Below are 23,222 nucleotides of genomic sequence, written 5' to 3' on the forward strand. Positions count from 1 at the left end.
TAACAGATTGAACGTAAATATTATTTTAAGATTATTCACAACCACAATATTGCAGACAGGGCAGAGCAAGGATGGGGGTTGAAATCGGACACGGGTCTGTTGAAGGAACCACAATACCACTCACCAGTGGAAACTTAAACATCGATTACGTAATGGCGATTTGAATCCCGCTCCTCTCTATATGATTTCAGTGGGTTACTTCTGTGATACAACGCTCGTTAGAAACTATGTACTCTTTTCGAATTACAGATGAGATAAAGCAAATGGCAATGGTCATGCTGTCAGCACAAGTAACGGAAAAATGCACTATATGTCCAAAACATTCAGGTCGTTCAGCATTTTTCGCTCCAAAATTGTCATTCATAAAACCATTAACGTTATCACTGTCTTCGTGTACTATTGCACGTAACAGTTCATAGAGGTCTCCACTAAGCATTAGTACGCTGAAGGTGAAATTTATTTCCATCCTTCCTGTATCAGGGTGGAATGGTATCGCCGACTTCATCAGCGAACTTGCCTAGTGTATCAGTGTTCGAAAAGATTTAGTCTGGGACCTTAAGCACGTCGAAAAAATCAGCTTGATTAAATTCTGATCGCTGTGAAATTGTCCTTGTTTTGGGAGGTTGGGTATTATGATGTCGATAAAAAGTACACTATTCCAAGCCCGTTATCACCCTGTGCGGTACATGTCACATACAAAAACATCTCCATAAACACCGATGCTCGTTTTGTAATAGTCAAAACGTAATCTTTGTTAGTCAAACATACACAGGGTGGTCATAAAAAGTCTGCAGTGGACTAGAGCTGAGAAATAATTCTCAAGAAGAAAATTCGATACCTTGCGCCGAGTTGTTTAGCATGGACGTTAGTCAATAAGGCCGTTGTGCGAGTAGATTCAAGCGACCAGCCAGATTCAGTTAGTGTCAGTAGTTCTCATAGCGTGTATGATAGAGCAGGGCACTGCTCGGCCTTTTGCTCAGGATCTATCCCTTCTACCGCCCCATGTCCAATTTTTGTATCGCTCTCCAGTTCGGTTTTAGGGGACCAAACGAGGAACAAGTTTGGCGACACTGTCTCCAGCAAGCTGCTTGAATGTGAGCGCGCAGCGACCTGACTGGCTAACTTCAATGCTAATTAAATTGGAAACGGCGCAATGCTTCGATTTTTTCCTTAACACATCTTTCTCAGTACAATCTACCCTGCAATACCATTACAAGTTTTTAGACTGTTTCTGACCAACCTTTGTATACAGCACAGATTGATGCAGTTGCCCCTACTGATAGGTTTTACGCAGCCCGCAGTACTTTCAAAAAAACGACGTAAGATACTTCATATTCTCTCGCTCGCAACATGCAAACTGTTAACCTTACAGAAAAAACTTAACAGGAGCTTTTTGTAGAAAATTTAATGAAGTTAAATTTGCAGTGGGATACGTTTCCGCTGGAGGACATGGTTTTCAAGAAAAATGTATCTGAAGGTCACTTTTGTACGTTTTTGTTGAATAATTCGGCCTCTAGCGAAAAAGTATCGCATTACAAGATTCAACTACATTAAAGTTCCTACACAAAAATTCTGCTCATGTTGTCTGTAGGCCCATTTGCTTGAGCATGCGAGCGAGAGAATATGAAAATCTTATACCTAGTATTTTAAGGTGTTTCGGGTCCATAAACTCCATGGGTCTTCAGAGTCTTTGCCATACACGTCTAGGGCTGATAGATCACGTTCTACGGAATTACTTTCTTTCGAGACAAAACATCTGCTGACACTTACCGGCGACGCTAGGTGTCTTTCGACATTGGTTATGCCGCTGACTGACGGCAGGTAGTAGAGACACTGCGGTATGTGTATGCATTATGTGTTGCGCTTAGTAAGATACATTATGCAGATTTTCTGGTCGATAATCACGTCAGCTTACTGGGGTAGGCAATATGAAGATGCAGCACACCCGCTTAACAGACCCAGCTAGTCCGGACAAATCTCTTACAGTTGTTCCCCAAGACATGATCCCTCACCCCCACACGTTTGACGGAAATACTTATAAACACCATCCATACACTGAAGAATATTTGCCATGTAAATGTTTCTTTGCGTAGCTTGGCAAAGCGTTTACTAAATTTCTAATGTATTTAAATACAGTCATCGACTAGACCCGTCATTTACTCTAATGTGAGTTGAGTCTGAGGCCAATACAACGTATTTCAGTATGTGTAAAACAGAAAAAAAATATATAAATAAAAGAACAGTGCGGTAAAAACTTATTTCACTGTCAGTATCGACGCTATACATGTCTTATTTTATTACTGGCATGAAAACGTTCACATATTAGGCCTAGTGAGGAGGGATACGAAAAACACATTTAACGTATTGTATACTGTGTACAATAGAGAAAGAGTTCGTGCTAATGTGTGACTGTCTTTGCTTGCCTGTTTTTGACAGTTTTGCAAGCTCGGCCAATATTCTATGTGGGCACATTTTAGCTACCCAACAGTTCTACGGTGGGGAAATGACTTTCAGTACAGAGGGTGTGATAGTATTCCTTCCGACTCTTCCGCCACTTTTATTAATACAATATGAAACAATTTGATAATTTCTTTAAAAATATGCTATTTTCCTTTACTACAATAACTTCTTTCGATGTAGACGCATGACTAGTATTCTACTAACGTGAAATAAAATAATCAAACAAATACAACGCTGTCAAAGAAATTAGTTAAGTTACTGAACATAAAATTACGCCTGCTGCCCATCAAAATCATGTGGAATCATGTAAAGATTTGTGATTCTTGAGTTTCTCCCGGCGTATTTGATAATCAAAATATCCACAAGTGTACTGCCGGTCTACAGTGTCCAACGTGCACAATATTTCGGCGATCATACATGTCGCCATCATCAGCTGAACTGACGGACTGAGCTCCTGTGAACGTGCCGGTAGTGAGATCCGTACGCTATGGCTGCTTAGGGGGAACTGGCTTCGGTCGCGGCGGCTGCCGATTTAAATACCCTCCTTGCTTGCTAGAGCATCTTCTTCAGGGTACGCCCTCTTACCCTGGTTGGTCGGAGTTCTTGCAGGATACCCCTGCATTGCATCCATATCATCTCTTCGACGAATTGTAGTTGGTTCTTCACTTTTTGTTGGTGTCTTCTCGTTGCCCTTCTAAATACCCTCCGCCCGCGGCGCACTCCCTCCGCCGTCCGCGCCGCGCGCCACGGTCACGCGGTAGAACAGATTGCCACGGCGTCTGAGATGACGTCAGTGTGATGGCTCTGTCCGCCGTGGTCGTCACAACTATACGTTTGCTCGATTTACTCTTGATTAACCCAATCGCTGGTTCCCAAGCCTTGCTAAGATTATAGCCACAGTCATGGTTTATGAGGTCGTCATTGGTGCGAATTTCGATGGCCCCCTCTAACAACGCTGTCCCAGTATCTCGACGTCTGTACCAGAATCCTCGTGCGTTCATACTCCATAGCGTGATTTTCCGACAAACAATGTTCAGCGACCGCCGACTTGCTCGGATACACCAGTCGAGTGTGCCTCTGGTATTCACGGCATCGATCCTCGACGGTACGCATCGTCTGACCACTATACGACTTACCACATTGACACGGAATCTGGTACACGCCGGCCTTCCTCAGACCGAGGTGATCTTTGGCGCTCCCCACCAGTGCACGAGTTTTATTCGGAGGACAAAACACAGTTCCGCCCCAGTGTTTCTTCAAAATGCGGGCGATTTTCCCCGAGAGTGCGCCTGTATATGGAATAAACGCAGTGCCTACCACCTCCCTAGTGATTTTATCCATCTCCACAGGTTGTGCTGTAGTGGTTGGGCGGAGAGCACGTTGAATCTGCCACTCTGAGTACCCATTTCCTCGAAATACAGTTCTCAGATGTTCCAATTCCTGGGGTAGACTCTCTGCGTTAGATGTTCCAATTCCTGGGGTAGACACTCTGCGTCAGATGTTTCAATTCCTGGGGTAGACTCTCTGCGTCAGAGAGTCTGCCCCAGGAGTAGGAACATCTGAGAACTGTATTTAGAAAAAGTGGGTACTCAGAGTGGCAGATTCAACGTGCTCTCCGCCCAACCACTGCAGCACAACCTGTGGAGATGGATAAAATCACTAGGGAGGTGGTAGGCACTGCGTTTATTCCATATACAGGCGCACTCTCGGGGAAAAAGGAAAGAAAAGAAGCGAAGCTATTACACTGTGTTGCAGATTCCATGATAACATGTGGGTACTCCTACAATGTCGGTCAGGTAGGATCAGAGCAAACCACATTCAGTAGAAATATGCCTAGCGTAGCACTGTAGTGTTCAAACTAATCTTTGGACAGCTTACAGCTTCACTTAAGATTATTGTTCAGTCTAACTCGTACGCGCGTAAACCATCATTCATTCGTATAGCTTCTCGCCCCTTTGTTTTCCCTCAAGCAGTCATTTTGGTTTATGTAGCGAAATGTTTCCGTCGGTTCAGGAGACCTGTGGGACGTTACGTACTGATAACCAGCTGTATTAAATGGAACGTTTAACAGACTTTGTACAATTTTGATTTTTTTTTTTGTATTTCCTCGAATTATTTTAAAGTTTGAATTTGGTTTAGCTGTTATTCCTAGGATGTCTTTAAAGTCGATGATCGTCTGTTAGTGTACTGGACCGATTTATCAACGACTTTTAGAACGTAGTAAGTATCGTCAAGCAAGGGAAAAAGGAAGTGTGTAAAATTGATTACTCAAAACTCCTGGGCGGGCATATTGATCAGAACTCGAATTGTGTAGTAAACATTGTAGATAATCTAAAGCTCGTGAATCCAGTACCGTTTGATGCGTCTGGAGCAACTACACCTATAGACACATTCATTGCCAAGAAACGAGTTGTAAGTATAATACTTGGTGTCAACCCTCGAACTTCACATAGGATTTGGTTAAAAAATTAGGCTTATTTACGACGGCCTCAGAATACATATACTATCTTGTGAAGATTGTTGTTAGGAATCAGGTTTAATTTGAAAATAATAGTAGTATCTATGACTAAAACACTACCAAGAAAAAGAGCCTCCCTGTCCTTAGCTGAACCCTATTGTTGCACAGAAGACAGCAAAGTATGCATTCATAAAATTAGTTGCCAGTCTTCCTTGTGAATTAAATGTGCTAGCAGATAGTGAAAAGTTTAGCAACAGATTAAAATTACTTCTGACTGAGAACGCCTTCAGCTGCATAGACGAATACCTGAGGAGATAGTATTTATCTGGCCTACTTTTATCAAATTTTGTTGTCGATTAAGATTTAAAAGATCTAGTCGTGTAAACGATCAGTATACAGCCGTGTTTTCACAGAGAAAACGGCCAATTAAACCAACAAATCCTGTACATAGGATTTCACCGGTCACATAAATGTGTTGTAGCTCGTTACACTGTAACTGCACAAACAGAACGAGAACAGAACATTTTCAAGATTACTTTGGCTGTATATTATACGTAGGAATCTAAACTGTGGTGCACCGTAGCTCGATGTTTAGTTCAGGCTGAAAGTTGACAGTGCGGTTGTGAGCTCCCGTCAATCGAATATCTCAGTTGTACTGAGGCCTGGGTAGGACTGAAAGGTAACAGTCTGCTTTTGAAGTGGTGAAGGCAACAAACGCTATTTAATGAGAATAGCTTCAGTTCTTGTTATGTTGTTTATGTTACGAATATTCAATTTATATTAGACCTTGCCGCGCTGCTCCCCACGTCGGAGGTTCGAGTCCTCCCTCGGCATGGATGTGTGTATGTCCTTAGCTCAAGTTAGTTTAAGCTAGATTAAGTAGTGTGTAAGCCTAGCGAGCGATGACCTCAGCATTTTGGTTCCATAGGAACTTATCACAAATTTCCAAATTTAGATTAGACCTTAACTCATTCACATTGCTGACGTCGTCGGTGAAAGCCGACGGGTAGTATCGAAGACTTCCATTGGCTCATTTTATCTTATTTGTACACCTTTCGACGATCCACATCACAGAGCGTTGTCGTGAATAAGATTCAAGAAGAATGCAAAAACCTAAGTGAAATTAAGCTATATATCGTCAGTCGCTCCTCACAGAGCAGTCCGCATTTTCTTGTACACCAAATACACTGCTCGTTCAATAAAAAAAAAAAAATAAATAAAAATAAAAAAAGCATCCAGAAGGGGATTATGAATCGAATGAAACTTCACGGGCTGAGCATATGTGATATTATGTCAGTGATTACAATACCATGCGAAATGTAAAGAGAAATTGGTACTTCGCGCTTGCCTACCAATAGGACATTTCAGCCAGGCCGCTTTGGAACCATGCATGATTCAGCCTGGAAGGGTGTTATAAAGCTATTATATTCTCTTCTGATAAAGCTATTACATTCTCTTCTGAAGCTAGATGGCGCTGGTTCTTGATAGCCCGGATTCTGGCACTGGGACACAGCTGAAGTCCGAGCTGGTTCCACAGATCGGGGACAGATCTTGCTATTGACAGGACAGCTCATAGAAAGACCTGCCAGGTATGAGCGGGCGTTATCCTGTTGGAAAAATGCACGATAGCACTGTCGCATGAGAGGTACCATGTAAAAGGGAGTGATGTTCGTGACGCACAATCACTACCAGTCGTGGCCTGAAGCCATGCGCGATGGCTGCCTATACCGTCATGCCAAGAGTAACACCGCTGTCTCTCTGCAAAATGTTGGAAGAATGGGACCTCTCCCCAGTCGCCGCCATGATCACCCCATCGCTGAACACTATGCGATGCCATTTGTGAGCAGTCCTTGATGTCCAGGTCACAGCACCACACCAAATGCAACCGTTTGTTTTGTGGTGTTCAAAAATGTTCAAATCTGTGTGAAATCTTATAGGACTGAACTGCTAAGGTCATCAGTCCCTAAGCTTACACGCTACTTAACCTAAATTATCCTAAGGACAAACACACACACCCATGCCCGAGGGAGGACTCGAACCTCCGCCGGGACCAGCCGCACAGTCCATTACTGCAGCGCCTCAGACCGCTCTGCTAATCCCGCGCGGCTTTTGTGGTGTTAACGGCAGCCTACGCAACGGTCAGTAATTTCCTAATCTGGCTGTCGCTAGTGTAAGGCCAATGGTGCAGGATAACACAAAATGTAGTAGTCAGTATTTTACGCGTTGACGGCTGTCAAGCGACTGTGTGAAGAGGTTACTATATGCTGTTGTCCAATACGGCGAACCTTCTTTGTGGTGGCCAGTTGCGGCAGACGACGTCAAATGCGCCAGCACTCACTTTCACATGTCATACAGTTTCGGGCCACTGTCTCAGTTCAGTGTCCATGAACTGCGAATATTGCGCGATTAAACCATTCGGTCAAATGGAGACCCGTTGAAACTGTAAAGTGTTCATAACCCTGTCCCATACAAGTAGGCGGCTTCTCCGTGTCCTTGAGAGCTATCACGTGATATCTAGTGCTGTTCACGTACCACATATGCCAACATGGCTGAGCAACAACACTAAATACGAACAACACTAACGCACTCTGGTGGCTGGTGTACCTGTCACAGATAATTGCAACTCTGCTCGTATGTGCGTGTACTAAGTTACACTGACAACCGACGGTGGCTTCTAGGTATTTCACTTTTGTTTTGTCACCCTGTGTAATTGTACACGTTTCCAGGATCTTTCAATGATGGCATGAGCTAGTTGGTTTCCTTTCTGCCACTCTCTGGAATTTAAACACAATGGTCCTCTACAACCCTGAACCAGGACATACACCCCACCACTGCCCCCCCCCCCCCTAAACTCGATGCTCCGATGTTACGTATTACCGCCACAGAGGGCTGGATTTACACTGACAACATTCCGACAGTCTGCAGAATTTTATGTGGATCGCGTTTCACAGGGTATCCAATAAAGCGTTCGCGTCGCGGAATTAAAGAGAATTTGTCAGGCCGGGGGCCTTTAGCGGGCGCTGAGCACCCTGACGTGGACGCGCCCTCCGCCACCGTGCCCCGCCGACCACAGCCGCCGCTCCCAGAGGGCATTCCGGCGTTCCGGAGCCTCGTCAATAATTCTGCAGCCGCCCAGAGAGGCCGGCCTTAATATTTAAGCCCCACCCTGCGCCGTGTGCGAGCGCGCCCCATCCATCCATCCGCCGCACTGAAACTTTAACAGTAATCTCCACCGAATCCCGCTGCGTCGGCCGCGGACTCTCCGTAAATTCCGGAAGGGAAGGCTGCTGCCGCTGCAGTCCGGGAAAAGGGTTTGTGTACCGTCCCGGCCCGCTCGAGGTAAGCCTGAATTAATTAACAGGCGTGGGTGCGCGCTGCATCCTCTGCGTGCACGCATGTGCGGGCCAAGCGCGGCGGACACAGAGGTTGGGGGGAGAGGGGGGGGGAGGAAGCGCAATTTGATTGCGTGACGAAAGGGCCCGCACAGATCCAGCAGTGGGGCGTCCACTCTGCGAGTACCACGGCTGCAGGCTCAGGCTGTATATCCCTCTAAGCCGACCTACTTGCAACAGGAGATATCCCCTTGACTTACAGGCCATCCCGCAGAGCATGGCGCTCTTCAGCACATAAACGCTTGACTCTCCACCTGATGTGGCATCTTATTGCCGTGACTATCCTACTACTTTTTTTTGTGTATGTCAACAGATGTCAGAATGGCCTGATAGGCGCGCCACGTCTTCATATCATACTAGCATTTTCTCAGCTTTTCCCTTGTACAGCTCCCATCAGTACCATTTATTTAGCCCGCATCTCGTGGTCGTGCGGTAGCGTTCTCGCTTCCCACGCCCGGGTTCCCGGGTTCGATTCCCGGCGGGGTCAGGGATTTTCTCTGCCTCGTGGTGGCTGGGTGTTGTGCGCTGTCCTTAGGTTAGTTAGGTTTAAGTAGTTCTAAGTTCTAGGGGACTTATGACCACAGCAGTTGAGTCCCATAGTGCTCAGAGCCATTTATTTACAATTATTTATCTTTACTGATGTTACAACAAATGGTTCAAACGGCTCTGAGCACTATGGGACTTAACTTCTGAGGTTATCAGTCCTCTAGAATTTAGAACTACTTAAACCTAACCAACCTAAGGACAACACACATCCATGCCCGAGGCAGGATTCGAACCTGCGACCGTAGCGGTCGCGCGGCTCCAGACTGTAGCGCCTAGAACCTCTCGGCCACTCCGGCCGGCGATGTTCCAACACCCATCTCACTAAACTGGCTGTTTTTAATTACGTAATGAAATGAACGTTGTACCAAAAAATGCAAAGTTGGTATTGTTATTCATTGAAACAGCAAGGGTACACTGCTGTAATTTTTCTTGCTAAGAAGTAGCCATAAGTAACCAACTTAGATTCCATAGGGAACCGTTGTGCACAACGATCGTAGACTATAACGAAGGAGAGGCGCAAATTATCAGTCGCAGTCCCATTACCTTTTATTATTCTTGCAAATCTAAATTTCGGCTGTAAATAGCCACCCTCAGTGCATTTCAGTTACAATCCAACAGACGCGCGGTAGGACATGTCACCATTTTTCCTTACAGGTGTATACGCATAAGGAAACAAAAATGTTTCTTTCTGCCTATACATCTGTAAGAACAATGGAATTGAGACTAATAGCTGTGTGCGTCTCCTTTCTTGTAACCATATGTTATTGGTAGGAACGTATTTTTATGTAACACATTTTTGCTTGTCGTTAAGTATGTGTAACTAAGACAGAAGTTCCCGAAACAGCACAGCCCAATCGTATACGATTTTTTTTTCATATAAAATATACATTTTTGTAATATTTTCTGTAAAAAAGTATGTTAAATAATTTTGCTAAAAATACACAGTCAGTCACTTTTTCTTGTTACAAATTTGAAATTGGACGGAAAAAAAGTCTCGTGTGTTGTCATATTGGGAGAACGTAGTTTGAATGAACCTCATTCCTAAACACACTGCGTTGTGAGTGAGTTCCACAGCACGTCCTGCTTCGCTCTCTGTATCGGGAAATCTTTATTTATGATGTGGACGGCTGATGCATTACACCCAACAATCATTACCTTCCTCTTGCTTTAATCAGATTGTCTATACAATGCGTTATCCTAAGTGAAGTGATAGGCCATATAATGCCGAAACAATATGTTGTCGAACGTAATGGCAGCTTTTCAACTGATGGAAGAATTCTATTTCTTCAGAAATGTAAGTAATCAGTGAATGCAGACAAGATAGCCGAAGTCTCACAGCATTTGGTAGTTAGTAAATATCGAAAAGCCGTCTCGCGTACAACTTCTAGACAGGTTATTTTAGGCAAAGCAGCTTCTTCACATATCCTAGTTTCAAAAAGTTCCGAATATTATGCAGATATCATGCACATTTTTCTTTCGTGTGATTTACCTTTAAAATGAGAAGCTCATGGTTCAGAATTTGTCTTACGAAACAAGCAAATCCCGAAACACCAGAGGAACCGATATTAAAACAAAAATTCTATTTGCTTGCCTGCTACGAAAAAATGCCAAGGAAGATCAGAGTAAGATATGAAAATAAAAAGAAAATTGGGTAAGAATTGACGAATCATCAGATTTTTTGCGGTAGGAAAGCGGGTTATGTTCTGGTAAATGTTCTAGAAAATTGTGAAATGGTTTCCAAGCTGTGTTTTATATTGCCATGCAAAGAACTATCAACATCGAATCATGTAACAATGCCTCGCCTATTCAAAGAATATCTACTGTTGTTACGGCCGAATGGGGTGAAATCTGATTAAGTTCAACCCTTGGTTACAGATGCCTTTCTGTAAGCATCCCACACGTGATAACATACCTTGTATAATAAGCACATGGGTTAGACTGAGTGTGTGAGCAGATACGTATATCGTATCCTAAAGTGGACGAATTGATCTCAAATGACAGAAAGGAGTTTGCAAAAGCGCCAATAATAACTGATTTGTTCAGTAAAACTACAGATCTTTCACTTCCACCTGGACCCATAATTACTCGTTGGGGGACATGATTGGAAGCAGCAGTGTATTATGCAAACAGTTTTGAAAATTTTAAATCAGCAGTTGATGAACGAAATACGGATGACACTTCTTCAGTTGAAATTCTTCACATCTTACTCAACGATAGTACACTAAAAATGAACTGTCTTACATTTCAAATCTTCAAATGTGAGTTTTTTGTTTCGCTCTATCAAAAAATTAGAACATGAACCAGCTTGTTAACTCAGACAGTTGATGAATGGCATGACATTGAGAAAAAAATTAGTTTACTTAGGGTACGAAAGTGGAAACTATTATGTAGAAATTTACAAACGTGTTCGAAAAAAATGGTGAATTTCATATTACGTGCAAAATTGCCAAGGTTTTGGAAGGAGAAGTAGATGTTCGTGAAACCGAAAATGTGTATGTCAGTGACCTTCGTTCGAAGAAATATGCAGTAGGAGATGTTGAAAGGTCCTTCTCTCTGTATCGTGCATTGCTTCGAGACAACCGATATCGGTTTGTGATGGCAAACTTTGAGAAAATTCTGGTGGTTCACTGCAGCAGAAAGTTGTTTCAATCCACTACCCACTACCACGTCAGGATGACTGGTGGGTTCTCTTCGTAACGTAATTTTTACAGCTTTATAATACTGAAACAAAATAGTTTTGCATTTTATGCATACTTTTTAAATATGTTTTCTACATAAGAAATGAAATATTTTAATGTTTTTCAGTACATAAAAAATTGTTCCCTATTTATTAGCAGTTTACCAATTAAATCTGCAAATGGAAATGAACTTCAACTAATATTACACGAAATCTAATAATAACAACAATAATAACGGTTTTAGACGCGCCCCATGCAATGCAGCGTAGCATCGCTCGCCAGCGTGCGTCGGGTCACTAGTTTAAACCCAGCGCCCAGGGACGATTTGTTATTCGATATTTATCTTTCCTAGAAGGTTCTCGAAATTTCTTATATTTTTAATGTTTGTATATTCTGGAATGTTCGGTGTTTGTAAACAATAGTTCGCTCCCTCCACGGATTAAATTTCCTTATTACTGTAAGTTGGTGTTCGTAATAAAAGTACGTTCATTGTTAGTGTTGTACTGCATTGACTACGATACTTTTAGATCTGGAAATGTGGGTATCAAGTAACAGTAACAATAATAATAACATAATAATGATACAAGCTGATAAAAGGGAAAGAGCAAACGGTTTGACGAAAAACATTTGCAACAAGAAATGCGTAACACCTTGGTAGACCAGAATGTTTATATGCATTTAATTGTTTAACGATAAACTATAAGCGGGGCAGAACGGAGAAACTGGAAAGACGTCTGATTGTAAACATGATGAGTGTTACGCAAATTACAGACGGCTGGATGCTAACGACATCTATGAAAAGATGTAGAAAATGTCAGAAGTAATGGCAAAGCAATGATTGTTTCCTTCGACTACTCTACTGAATTATCCGGAACGGATTGACGAAACAAATATTCTTACATTTCTGTATTACTTGTATTTCTTGTATTACAAAAATAAGAAAAGAAGCAGAAAGAAACAATATCAAAGGTACGTAGCAGAAAGAAAACCTTTACGAACAAAGTAGTATATTTAGAAGGCTTACAAGGCAGAGGATGTAAGAAATCGGGAACAACATGAACAGATGAAAGGGAAAAGCTAGAGCAGAAGATGAAGGTGTACTGGAAAAATAAGAAACAACGAAGTAAGAACAGGAATTGAAGTTTAACGTGATCCTAGTTGATGAATACCAAAGTACTGAAAATAATAATTAAAGAGGAGAAATAGTAATAAGAAGTTAGAACGACAATGGAAATAAGAATAGAAAAGAGAAAGAAAAAGAAAAAGAAAGGAATATGTCTTTGTTAGGAATAATACGTGGAGGAGACGACGAACTTTATGGTAATTTTTCAGTGAGCTTACGTAGCTTCCTTCTATTGCTGGGGTACTTTATGTCCAGTTTTCTTTTCACACTAGCTTTAGGAGCGCTGAAGAAGGTGTCCCTTCTAAGAACGTGAAACAAAACTGATCATTCAGTAGCACGCGGTCAGCTGTACCTAGGGTTCTACTATCATAGCTTTTTCTCTAGATTCAGCAATGTAAGGAAAAAATAGATTGCTACTTACTGTAAAGATGACACGTTAAGTTGCGGATAGGCACAATTAAAAGACACGTACACGTTAGCTTTCGGACGCAGCCTTCGTCACAAAAATAAAAACACACACACACACACACACACACACACACACACACACACACACACACACGCTAATAATCGGTCGAGTATTTCGTTAATTGGCCTCACGAGTCCTCAGACTGCTTAGCAGTCCTTCCACCGAGGAAAAAATGCCGAACGAAAAAATTCCCCTAGCATGGGAGGCAGCCATGCTGATCTCCTCCTCACAGTACCTGCTTCCAAATTTCTCGGAAGTTATCTCGCATACCTAAGGAGACTAGCGCTTCTCGAGGAAAGGACATCGCAGTAAAACAGCTTAGTCGCAGCCTACATGATGTTTCTGGAAAGAAAAACTTTGCGGTGGAGCGTACACGGACGGCATTATAGCATTTTTATGCCCCTTTACGTATATCATCTGGTTTCGCATCCATTTGAATTTGACATCACTCGTATGGAAGAAAACATGTAGTGAAATCTACTCTATATACAATTATGCCCTTCTTTATTGACGAGCACTAAACCATTCAGAGAAGAAGACGCTATGCGTGCTCTTTACTCAGTGTTCTCAAGACACTGATACGCCGTACTCAAATAGCTCGTGTCGTTGCCGACAGTTGGCACCGAAGACCATTTGTATACTTACTGAATTTAGTGCTACATTATTAGACTAACCTTTATGACACTGTTGTGTAGGTACTACAGACTTGTAAATTGCATTACTTGTGCCTGAACCTAAGACGCTCTTCCGGAATCGCGTGAGACGGCGTAATAAAGTGGCTGAGGTTATGTTACGGAGCAGGCGAAGGCCGATCGTTAAACACCTCGTCATCTTTTCCAATAAAGCATCCTGTTTACTAGTGAGTCGTCGTTCGCTGAGCAGCTGCATTATAGTAGCCTAAATTTATTGGCTCTTCATCGAATATTATAGTCTTGCTGCAGCAGTTTAGAGGACCCTCTATGGGCGTTTATTATGCTTATACCGCAGGGACGATGCGCAAGACTTGGAGTTACGGCCGTATTATGTTTATGGGAAGTCGTAACAAAATGAACGAACCAGGCTTGCGGCGCAAGTTACTGTCACCGATAACGACCGACATGATTCGCTAAGTACTCACGGACATTGGCTGTAATACAGACAGCTCCGAGTGGGTCCTGGAGAAAAGAACCGAAGAAAGACCTCGGTGGTTCATTAACTAATTTTTTAAAAAAATTAATAATCTTCGCTTCGTATCACTCAAAGACCATCACCAACCTACGCAATGTTTCCTGCTGTCCAGAGAGAACTACGAGTATATTTGTTTAATAGCTACATTTTTTTAAGAGCATGTATTCTCCAATAGCTGCCCATACCGTTAGATGTCAAGAGGGGCAGGGTGTATTGTTTTGTCAGTAGAGAAACAGTAACAGCGGAATGGACCTGTCCGGATATCTCGGTGATTTCAAACGTGGGCGCGTCATTGGATGCCATCTGAGCAACTGTTTCATCCCGGACGTTTCAAACGTTCTGCACCTGGCCAGACTGATAGTTCATTACGTGACTGCGAAGTGGAAACGCTAAGTGATAACCATAGCTAAAACAAGTCCAGGAGGAGGAGATTAGCGTTTAACGTCCCGTCGACAACGAGATCATTAGAGACGGAACACCAGCTCGGATTAGGGAAGGATGGGGAAGGAAATCAGCCTCGCCCAAAGGAAGCATCCCGGAATTTACCTGAAGCGACTTAGGGAAATCACGGAAAACGTGAACCTTGATGGCTGGACACGGGTTTGGACAGTCGTCCTCACGAATACGAGTCCAGTGCGCTAACGCTAAAGCCCAGGGAGACCTTATATACCAACGGGCAGGGTCCGTCGAATATTGCGGAGGATACTTATAAAAAATCGCATGAAATATTCTGAGTGAATCTCGAATACTGCGGAGGATACTTAGAAAAAATATGAAATCTGCGGAATTAATCAATCGTGAGTTTCAAAGTCCAGCTAGATAACGATTGTACCTGGGAAGTCAAAAAGAAGGGGTACAGGGAAGAGTAGCTCCTTAGAAAACACACATTTTTTGTAGTCAATGCTAAGAGAGATGTGGAGAGCGCTGGGATAAAGAGCGATGCCGTTGGACACGGATTGACTGGAAATGGGTGCTGAGTCAAGCTACATCCTGTGGCAACCCGCTGGAAAGATTTGGTTTTTAATGAATGAAGTTCGCCAACAGCCTTGTAATTGTTATTTTATGTTATTTTGACTACGAGTTTCAGCATTCCACTATGCCATCTTCAGGCCCCATATGCATGTCTCAAAACTGAACGATATTGTCATACAGTGCCGTATATTGCAGAATGTCGTGAATTTACGAATGACGAAACTGATAGTCAAAATAAAAAACATCTCAATTACACACATCAAAAAAGTTTTGCATCACCCCAGTTCCCAGAACTCCTGAAGATAGACGTTGACTGTGGATATTATGTCACAGACGCAGTCCCTTTGACTGTACAGAGATGTCACTAAACCCGCCCAAACATGTAAACATCCATGCATGAGCAGCGCCTATTAGACTGAGGGCATCCGACAGCCTATCAGTTCCAGTCATTCCATCAGGAAGGAAATACACGGCTTTCAACAAGGGAAGTGTCCAGGCTTCTCGGAGTTAACCAAAGCGATGTTGTTCGGACATGGAGGAGACACAGAGAGACAGGAACTGTCTATTTCATGCCTCGCTCAAGCCGCCCAAGGGCTACTACTGCACTGGATGACCGCTACCTACGGATTATGGCTCTGAAGAACCCTGACAGCAACGCCACCATGTCGAATAATGCTTTTCGTTCAGTCACAGGACATCGTGCTACGTCTCAAACTGTGCGCAGTAGGTTGCATGATGCGCAACTTCACCTGGCGAGGTCCATCTTTGCAACCATGACACCATGCTGCACGGTACAGATGGGCCCAACAACATGCCGAATGAACCGTTCAGGATTGGCATCACGTTCTCTTCACCGGTGAGTGTCGCATATGTCTTCCACCAGACAATCGTCGGAGACGTGTTTGGAGGCAACCCGGTCAGGCTGAACACCTTAGGCACACTGTCCAGCGAGTGTAGCAAGGTGGAGGTTCCCTGCTGTTCTGGGGTGGCATTATGTGGAGCCGACGTAATGCCGCTGGTGGTCATGGAAGGTGTCGTAACGGTTGTACGATACGTGAATGCTATCCTCCGACCGATAGTGCAACCTTATCGGCAGCATATTGGCGAGGCATTCGTCCACATGGACGACAATTCGCTCCCCCATCGTGGACATCTTGTCAATGACTTCCTTCAGGATAATGACATCGCTCGACTACAGTGGCCAGCATGTTCTCCAGGCATGAATCCTATCGAACATGCCTGGGATAGGTTGAAAAGTGACCCACCAACCACCCTGAATCGCCGCTGAGCAGTGGGACAGTGCCTTGATGGATTTGCGGATAGTATGCCACGACGAATACAGGTATGCATCTATGCAAAAGGACGTGCTACTGGGTATTAGAGGTACCGGTGTGTACAGGTCTCGTTGTATGGTGGTACAACACGCAATGTGTGGTTTTCTTGAGCAATAAAAAGGGCGGAAATGATGTTTATGTTGATCTCTATTCCAATTTTCTGTGCAGATCCCGTAACTCTCGGAACCGAGGAGATGCAAAACTTTTTTGATGAGTGTACTTGGCGGTTGGTGAATTTCATTGATAATTACTTGACCAGCTAATGTCGGTGCCCATGATGGATCAACAGAGCCTGGATTTGGTTTTGGCGAATGGACCTAGAAAACATTATCTGCCATAGTGTGTTGTGCCAAATGGTGGTGTTACTTTATGGGGTGTTTTAGATGCTTAGAGAGTGTTGCTCTTACTGCACTGAAGAAAATGCCAAATGAGGAAGGATATGAACACATTTAACAGATTGTATACTGTGTACAGTAGAGAAAATGTTCCGTGATGATGACTGTTTTTGGCAGCATGACAAAACACCCCGCCACAACGCCCCACTACAGTGAGGCAACTGTTTGTGGACCAATATACGTCCCTGATATAGACTGGCATGCCCAGATCCCCGACCTGAACCAACGAAATGCTTCTTAGATGAGTTAGACTGATTGAACGTCGACTTCGATTTAGATCCCAGCGTTCAATTTCACTACTTTCATTGGTTTCGACTGTTGAAGGGTAGTATGGACTGGCATTCCTCCAGAGACATTCACTCACTGAAAGAGCGCCATCACAAAGACGGAGGGCTCACTCATCCCACGTCAATATCCACTAAAAGGTGTGCGGATGCTTTTGATAAGGTAGGGTACTTGCGAGGTTTCAGACCCGTCTTGCTCATTTGCTTCGCTATGCCCACTGAAACCAACTGGCCGCTCTGTTCTGTTCCTTATTAGACTGCGATACTATTCATGCGAGAGAATGTACGAACAGTGAGTACACGTCGAACAAGTTACCGACTATTGTCCAGTTGGTCAGCGAAGACCTGTCTGTCTTATTTATTTTTATTTACACGTCATGTTCCGTAGGACCAAATTGAGGAGCAAATCTCCAAGTTCATGGAACGTATCAGTACATCAAATTACAACATAAAACTAACAATAGATCAAAATAAATGTTTATGGACCCGAAAAATGTCAAGTCATTAATTTAAGTAAACGCAACAAAAAATCAGTTCAATTTTTCAAGGAACTCCTCGACAGACTAGAAGGAGTGACCCATGAGGAAACTCTTCAGTTTCGATTTGAAAGCGCGTGGATTACTGCTAAGATTTTGGAATTCGAGTGGCAGCTTATTGAAAATGGATGCAGCATTATACTGCGCACTTTTTTGCACAAGAGTTAAGGAAGTCCGATCCAAATGAAGGTTTGATTTCTGCCGAGTATTAACCGAGTAAAAGCTCCTTATTCTTGGAAATAAACTAATATTGGTAACAAGAAACGACAATAAGGAATATACAAACTGAGAGGCCATTGTCAAAATACCCAGACTCGTGAACAGAGGTCGACAAGAGGTTCGTGAACTCACACCACTTATTGCCCGAACTGCCCGTTTCTGAGCCAAAAATATCCTTCTAGAGTGGGAAGAGTTACCCCAAAACATAATATCATACGACATAAGTGAATGAAAATAAGCAAAGTAGACTAACTTACGTGTCGAAGTATCACTCACTTCTGATACCGTTCGTATAGTGAAAATGGCAGTATTAAGTATATGAACCAAGATCCTGAACGTGGGCTTTCCACGACAGCTTACTATCTATCTGAACACCTTCAAATTTGAACTGTTCAGTTCCACTAATCATATGCCCGTTCTGTGATATTAAAACGTCAGGTTTTGTTGAGTTGTGTGTTAGAAACTGTAAAAACTGAATCTTACTGTGATTTAACGTTAGTTTATTTTCTACAAGCCATGAATTGAGGTCATGTACTGCACTACTAGAAACCGAGTCAATGTTGCACATAACATCCTTTACTACCAAGCTAGTGTCATCAGCAAACAGAAATATTTTAGAGTTACCCATAATACTAGAGGGCATATCATTTACATAAATAAGGAACAGGAGCGGCCCCAACACTGATCCCTGGGGCACCCCCCCCACTTGACAGTACCCCACTCAGATCCCACATCACAGCCGTTATCAACATTGTGAATAATGAGCTTTTGCTGCCTGTTGCTAAAGTAATAGGTGAAATAATTGTGAGCTACTCCCCCTATTCCGTAATGGTCCAACTTCTGGAGCAATATTGTGAGATCAACACAGTCAAATGCCTTTGTTAAATCAAAAAATACGCCAAGCGTTCGAAACTTTTTATTTAGCCCATCCAGTACCATACAGAGGAAAGAGAATATAGCATTTTCAGTTATCAAACGACTTCTAAAGCCGAACTGTACATTTTGTAGCAAATCGTGTGATATAAAATGATCAATTAACCTTACATACACAGCTTTTTCGATTTATCGTTTTCATAAATTATGGCAATGAATCATTAATATCAAAAACACCTATTGGAGAGTGCAAAATCTAGCCGTAGAAGAAGTAATTATTTTGCCCAGGACACAAACTAATCTAACAGAGAGGACAAACAAGAGCGACGATGAAAGGTTTCTTTAATAAATTGGTTTCAATAGTTATTAAAACTGCAGCAGAAGAAAGAGGAAGTAGCACATACTACTGCTGAAAATAAGTCAAACATAACAGAGAGATGTAGACAGAAGATAAATGGACAGTGTGAGGCCACTAGAAAGAATGAAATCTTAAAAAAGAAACCATTTTGGCATCAATACCTGTAAAAAGAACGTATGCATATGAATCTTTTGAGAAATAGCCCACTAAATCTACAAAGCCATAAGCGGTTTATTTGAAAGGTAATACCCTCATGAATAGCTTAACATTCTATTTTGACTGTAGATGCAGTTAATGAATAAACATTCAGCTCGTGGCGTACGGTCGCCGAGAACAATCTGTTCCGAGAGCTGGAAGGGGAGAAAAAGAGTTTCGTTTCCTTCCGTGGTAATCGACGAGCAAGCAAGGTCAGCGTTTACCTGTACCACGTCGAAGCGCATCTGCAGGCGTCAGCCACATGGCGCCCCATTACCGGAGCACTCCGATTGGTCGCAGTGCCACGTGGAGCAGCATCCGCCGCTGCAGGTAGCACCATCAATCGGGCACCTGTCGCCTGGCCTTCACCCTCGGGGGCCGGCGGCAGAAAAAAATCTAAGCAGCAAATCCTCCGCCGGCTGCGCATTTGGGGCAGGTAGCGGGGGTTATTAGGCGCACAGATTGGGGAGGCGGCGGCCCGCCGCCACCTGCCGACCCTGCTGCCATCTGGCGGGGGTTGCTGGGGTTGGCGGCGGTCCGAGGCGCCTCGAGGAATGTGTGCCGTGCCGGAGTGCGGTGTGTGTGCCAGCTGCCACGGCCGCCTTCGTAATTGCGCCCGCCCAAAGTTGTTATTGGTTTTTTCCCCTCGTGAAGGGTAGGGCACGCCGGCCGTTACAGGCGGCGAGGAACACTCGAAGCTTCTGATCGCTGAACTCTTCCAGCCGTCAGTTCGTATAACTGTTTTATACACTACTGGCCATTAAAATTGCTACACCACGAAGATGACGTGCTGCAGACGGGAAATTTAACCGACAGGAATAGGATGCTGTGATATGCAAATGATTAGCTTTTTAGAGCATACACACAAGGTTGGCACCGGTGGCGACACCTACAACGTGCTGACATGAGGAAAGTTTCCAACCGATTTCTCATACACAAACAGCAGTTGACCGGCCTTGCCTGGTGAAACGTTGTTGTGATGACTCGTGTAAGGAGGAGAAATGCGTACCATCACGTTTCCGACTTTGAAAAAGGTCGGATTGTAGCCTATCGCGATTGCGGTTTATCGTATCGCGACATTGCTGCTCGCGTTGGTCGAGATCCAATAACTGTTAGCGGAATATGGAATCAGTGGGTTCAGGAAGGTAATACGGAATGCCGTGCTGGATCCCAACGGCCTCGCATCACTAGCAGTCGAGATGACAGGCATCTTATCCGCATGGCTGTAACGGATCGTGCAGCCACGTCTCGATCCCTGAGTCAACAGATGGGGACGTTTGCAAGACAACAACCATCTGCACGAACAGTTCGACGACGCTTGCAGCAGCATGGACTATCAGCTCGGAGATCATGGCTGCGGTTACCTTTGACAGACAGAAGTGCCTGCGATGGTGTACTCAACGACGACCCTGGGTGCACGAATAGCAAAACGTCATTTTTTCGGGTGAATCCAGTTTCTGTTTACAGCATCATGATGGTCGCATCCGTGTTTGGCGACATCGTAGTGAACGCACATTGGAAGCGTGTATTCGTCATCGCCATACTGGCGTATCACCCGGTGTGATGGTATGGAGTGCTATTGGTTACACGTCTCGGTGACCTCTTGTTCACACTGACGGCACTTTGGACGCTACATTTCAGATCTGTTACGACCAGTGGCTCTACACTTCATTCGATCCCTGCGAAACCCTACATTTCAGCAGGATAATGCACGACCGCATGTTGCAGGTCCTGTGCGGGCCATTCTGGATACAGAAAATGTTCGACTGCTGCCCTGGCCAGCACATTCTCCAGATCTCTCACCAACTGAAAACGTCTGGTCAATGGTGGCCGAGCAACTGGCTCGTCACAATACGCCAGTCACTACTCATGAAGATCTGTAGTATCATGTTGAAGCTGTATGGGCAGCTGTACCTGTACACGCCATCCAAGCTCTGTTTGACTCAATGCCCAGGCGTATAAAGGCCGTTATTACTGCCAGAGGTGGCTGTTCTGGGTACTGATTTCTCAGGATCTATGCACCCAAATTGCGTGACATTGTAATCACATGTCAGTTCTAGTATAATATATTTGTCCAATGAATACCCGTTTATCATCTGCATTTCTTCTTGGTGTAGCAATTTTAATGGCCAGTGATGTAGTTCCTCGACGCCAACAGTTGTCCGACAGAAAGTCGGATACTTTCTCCAGTAAATGAAACCCTCTTATGCAGAACGTATTTCGGAAGAGCTTTCGCACTTACGGCGAAATCAAAATGTAGCACACCTTTTCTTATCAGAAAATGAATATCAGGGTAGCAAATGGCATGTGGATTGAATGTGAGTTTTAGAAACAGCACTTAGCTTTTAGGATCAAGACACTATTTCCTTTTCTTTGTTACTACGGATAGCACGTTGTTGTCTCCCTTTTGTATTGTAGTTGCAGGACGTGTAAGTGGTGTAGTTGTTATCTTCCCACATCAGAACAAGACACTAAAAAGGTGGAACAGTTCCACCAATCTGTCGTCTTCATATGTCGTTGCCCATCACAGTGACGGCGCGTAGATTTGAGTCCGCTACATTTGACGAAATGTCTTTATGTAACTACAGTGAAATAGGTCAAGGCTTTTATCGCATCGAAATAATGAAGACGCTAATCTATAGGGATAGCAGCAATTTTTTATTATAGTGATATTCCGTCAGAGAAAACAGCAAAATGCATTCTGCAGTATACGTAATCATTACATGATAAATTTTCTGTTACTGTTGTCAGAATCAGTTTTTAAGCACTTCAATACTTAACAATACACATTATTAACATATCAAAAGTCAACTTAAGCATTTCTAAACTCGTAATATAATCTGCTTTTCTCGCAGGTGGCTGAGCTTAACCAAGTACTTTCTGAGGCCATGCCATAATACTTAGCGCTGTCTGGTTAACGCCTATCGGTTCACTGCAGGTCATACAACGTAATATAATATAATAAATATGAAGTAATATTCACACACGATGTTCACAGACTTTGACTCACTTCTTATGATGTGGCAGGGAACCGACTCATTCGGTGTAATAGCTAGATTTAGATTCTGCGACACAGCTCCAATATGAAGTATAAAACATTTAGCTCGTATTTTCGGACGAAGATCCCCTATCACTGAAATGGCTTGTCGTAACTGCTATATGAGGTGGGGTTTACATTACAATTTTCCGCACCTACTCTGACCCCTTTCCGTTGAAGAGATTTAATTTCAGGGATCAGTATTCATTGCAGTTTCAGAACTAAACTGCAACGAATGATTAATACAATTACCTGTCGCATTTTCTCGCTCTCTGTCCACGTTCAGTAAACAATACTGACACCATTCTGTTGAAAGATAACGAACCTGCATCCCTGTACATCCAAGAACTGAAACAGTGACCTCATCAGTGGGACATTAAACCTTAATCCAAGTATTGAAATCTGTCATCCGGAAAGAGAACAGTAGTTTGCATTTATCCAAGTATCATTCTACATATCTGTGGAATGGAATAGAGCCAAGCTATCGGACGATTTGGCGCCTGATGGAGGGAAAGACCTCTACCAGCTATACACTGCCTAGCAAAATAAGGGAAGCTCCCAGAAGGACAGGAGGAAACGAAGAGAACCTTCCGGCATTGAGAGGGAATGTGACGTTATTTCAGTTATTACAAGAGCGAGTCAAATTAACAAAGAACTTGACAGTAGGGGCCGACATATCAGTCTGACGTTGGCACCCCCCTACAGCCTGGAAGCATGCACTGATGA

At 43.5% G+C, this 23,222-nt stretch overlaps 1 protein-coding gene across 1 annotated transcript in view; it reads right to left on the bottom strand.

Moving 5' to 3' along the window:
• LOC126095576 (uncharacterized) overlaps positions 1-23,222 on the bottom strand; it is a gene marked incomplete at its 3' end in the record, with an annotated part of 182,393 nt that overhangs the window by 44,257 nt on the left and 114,914 nt on the right. The window lies entirely within an intron of this gene.

This window comes from Schistocerca cancellata, chromosome 8 (genome assembly GCF_023864275.1).
Source record: "Schistocerca cancellata isolate TAMUIC-IGC-003103 chromosome 8, iqSchCanc2.1, whole genome shotgun sequence".
In the NCBI taxonomy this organism is placed as follows: Eukaryota; Metazoa; Arthropoda; class Insecta; order Orthoptera; family Acrididae; genus Schistocerca; species Schistocerca cancellata.